A 3,848-nucleotide genomic window follows, 5' to 3' on the forward strand; every position below is an offset into this window, starting at 1 on the left:
TCCAGGCTGCATTACATCCGGCCATGATTGGGAGTCCCATAGGGTGGCGAACAATTGGCCCGGGGTAAATAAGATTTTGTTCTTAACTTGCCAAGTTAAATTAATAATAATACAATTATATATATAAAATATATATATTAGTAATATTATATTCAATTAATATGTTTTTTCTGAATTAAAAACCTTTTGCCGGCCAGTTACCCCGTTACTTTAAAAACAACGCTCCTTTTCTAAAAACAACATTTCATGAAATAACAACAAAAAGTGTAAACTGTAGCCATGAATCTCTCTTTATAGTTTATTCACCTAAGCCTGACCTTTATCCACTTACCAATTATTTCACCAATTGTTGCTTTTTTTGTGTCAGCAAATAGACATTGTTCTTATGGGGGCTAGTTACCTTCTAGTACCCTACAGACTGTGACTTACAGCTAGACGAAATAGACAAACAATTAATTCATTTTTTAGAAACAGGAGTTTAGCCAGTCTGTGGCTTCAGGCTCATGCGATGGTGCCTTGAGAACAGGTGGTGTGCCGAAAAATGTCCCCCCTGCCAGAATTCAACCCCCTTCAGCGATCACCCCCGCTTGCGGCAAGATGCCCATGTCGCCCGTACCTAAATCCGCTACTGATTTGTATTAGTCTATAAATAAATCTCTTTGCCAAAATTCGTCAACTCTCCCATGTCTTATTCGACTAGTATTTTTGAAAAGTGTAAGGATAATAATTCCTTCTGAAATGTTTATTGCTTGCCAACATTTTACTTCCTCCTCTATGTTTAATATAACACACAAACATTAATTATTAATTGCGGTTGCCTATCCCGACGTGAAGTTTGTTCTATAGAAAGTATTTGACTCTGATGTGTGCCGCAGAAAGTATTTGACTCTAGCCACAAAATTAGGGAAATTAGGAGGGGGTGATTTTCGGCACAACACAGGTGAATATCCTCTCCATACTTGGGAGGATTAAAAAAAAATTGGAGAGGATTTGGCTATGAAACGCAGTTTGAGTCTTTGCGTGTCAAAAAATATACACGTCAAATAACACTATTTGACACGTTAAATAAGCTTTTAACTTGACGCGTCAAATAACAGTTTACTTGTAGAATGTTGTGCTGGACCGCAACTTCTGGGGTAGCTAGCTAGCTTTAGCTTGGTAGCTAGCTTTAGCTTGGTACCTAGCTAGCACCAATACAACCAGCCTAAAAACAATGACCAGTAGAAACTGCAGTGATTTTCATTATTCTTATCAATGATTTAGGAATTCTTGTAAGTATTAGCTAGGTAGCCACTTGTTGTTCGCCTATTGAAATTGAACTTCAGTTCATGAAAAGAAATAGCTAGCCAGCTTCTTAACCTTGTTGCCCAAAGCTAACGTTATAAGCAGCCAGCTAGCTTCATGAGGCTCGACTGAACCAGGTTATGTGTTGTGAAGCTAGACACAATAAGGATTAGGCACAATATATTTTTTATTTGCGATTTTCCTTCAAAATAAAAGTATACCTCTTTGGTAGTGATGCAGAAGGTTACAATTGGTGAAATCATGTCAAATGTAAACTAGATAATGTTAAACAAGGTTGGCACGTGAAGCAATGAAATGGGGTATCAGTGTACTCGGTGACACTCACAGAACACAACTGTGAAGAGTTTACACAAATATTAGCGTTGTAGCTCTTATTACGGGACTGTGACTGTGTGAAATCACCTCCCCAGTCAGCCTGTTGTGTGTATTGACATTCATATTGCCATGTACAGCTTTACCTAAGGATTGGGGATCAATGAAATGGGGTATCAGTCTACTTAATACCCAATATATTTTTCCCAACATCCTCCTCGGAGTTATCAGACTCCAAAACATCCACGTAGTATTGTTTTTCCTCGGGAATTGTGTTCAATACACAGAGCAGGTTGACAATAAATGTGGCTCAATTCACAGTTGTTTTAGAGTCGCGCAATAAGAGCTAAGACACTAATGTTCTCTGGGTGTCACTGAGTAGACTGATACCCCATGTCATTGATCCACAATCCATAGGTAAGGCTGTACAGTAAAATAAGAATACCCCACGATGCAATTCTAAGGTCTAATACATACAATGTGATTTCAAACAGATTTTTGTCAAATTAACAAATGATTCCAACCTCATTTAGCATGATCTATTCAATTATGGCATAATTCTACTATTTGTATTCGTTTGCCTCACTGTCAATGACATACTTTTACTTTGAAGGCTAACCGCAAGGTCCACTATTGTAGCTAATCCTTATTGTGGTTAGCTTCACATAGATGGGCCCGACCATTAATCAAATAAAACTGTCTTATAAATCAGGGTTATTTTAGATGATGTCACCTAGCTATATAGTTAGCTAGTTTAAGATGATGTTGTTTTGCTACGTATTTGGGGAAGAACATTGTTTTCATCCATCAGCTAGCTAGCTTTTTTTATGACCAGCACTGTAGGTGCTCGAGACAACTTTACCAGCATCATAACATACGTATCGATGAATCGTTGTGACATGTGAAGTACGAGTGATAGTGTAATAAATGTGTAATAATAACTACGTAAAACATGTATGAACGCGTTAAATTATTATGTGACGTGCAGTCATATTCAGGTCCTGATTGGTCAACAAGCTTATTTGAAACGTCAAATAGTGTTAATTGACACGTCAAAAAGTGTTATTTGACATGTATCTTTTTTGGCATGCAAAGACCCAAACGGCGTTTCATATATATGACCACTCTAGGCAGAGCTGTTACAAAAAAATCTATATGTAGGCCTACAGGTTTTTAGGTAAAATAGCCCAATCAAAACGGAAAGCTACTTGAACGTGGGAATATGCCAGGCCTATTGGGCCAAAATCAATTATGGCCTATTGTATAAATAATAGAAAGAAAATGAACGAAACGTTTAAAATATCAGATTGTTTATAAATACTTTGCTACAATGACACACTTAGTTATCTCCCCACCTCGTTGCCTTTCTTTTGGCATGTGCACGTAGTAAGTACACCATCATACTTTTGGAATAGGTGTCTTTTCATTCTTTAGTTGTGGATGTTTCATGTAGTCAGCGTGTAACAACTGCTATTTCTAAAGCAAAAAAACAATGGCACCCGGTTTATAACCAAACAGCTTAGCACCATTCCAGCAGGTGGCATCCTTACACACGTTACCGCACTACCTCTCTTGCTCTTGGTCCTCATCTTTGTAAGTCACATTGATTTGGTTTCTTTATAAAAAAAAATATTTAGTGAACTCCATGACAGTAGCTTAAGCAAGGGGCTATTAGCAGCACACACGTTGACTACAAATGCATGCTGGGCCGGGCATGCCCTGAGCTCCTGAAGTGAGCGCTACTGGAGCAGACAAGAAGACCGACGCTCCAGCATTTGGGAATCTCGCTCCACGAGCCAGTCAAATTGGGCACGCTCTGCTCCGTTCCAGCTCCGCTCACATAGTCTGGTCCCTACCAGGCTACTGTGTTGCACTGGTAAATGCTTCACAATGTATTTCTTTGTAGGCTATAGCCTGGAAATAATTGAAATAATATCTCCTAAATGATTAATTTTGGTTCCTTCTCAGGCTCCTGACCAACTTAGTGTTTATATGCTGTTTAATATGACATGTAGCCTACTTGAAATTAGGTCCGGTCTAAGGCACTGCATCTCAGTGATAGAAGCGTCACTACAGACCTCGTTCGATTCCATGCTGTGTCGTGATTGGGAGTCCCATAGGGCGGCGCACAATTGCCCCAGCGTCGTTCGACGTTGGTAGTAAGAATTTGTTCTTAACTGACTTGACTAGTTAAATAAAGGTTACATTTACAATTACAAAAATAAAAAAAA

This window comes from Salvelinus alpinus, chromosome 2 (genome assembly GCF_045679555.1).
Source record: "Salvelinus alpinus chromosome 2, SLU_Salpinus.1, whole genome shotgun sequence".
Classification (NCBI taxonomy): Eukaryota; Metazoa; Chordata; class Actinopteri; order Salmoniformes; family Salmonidae; genus Salvelinus; species Salvelinus alpinus.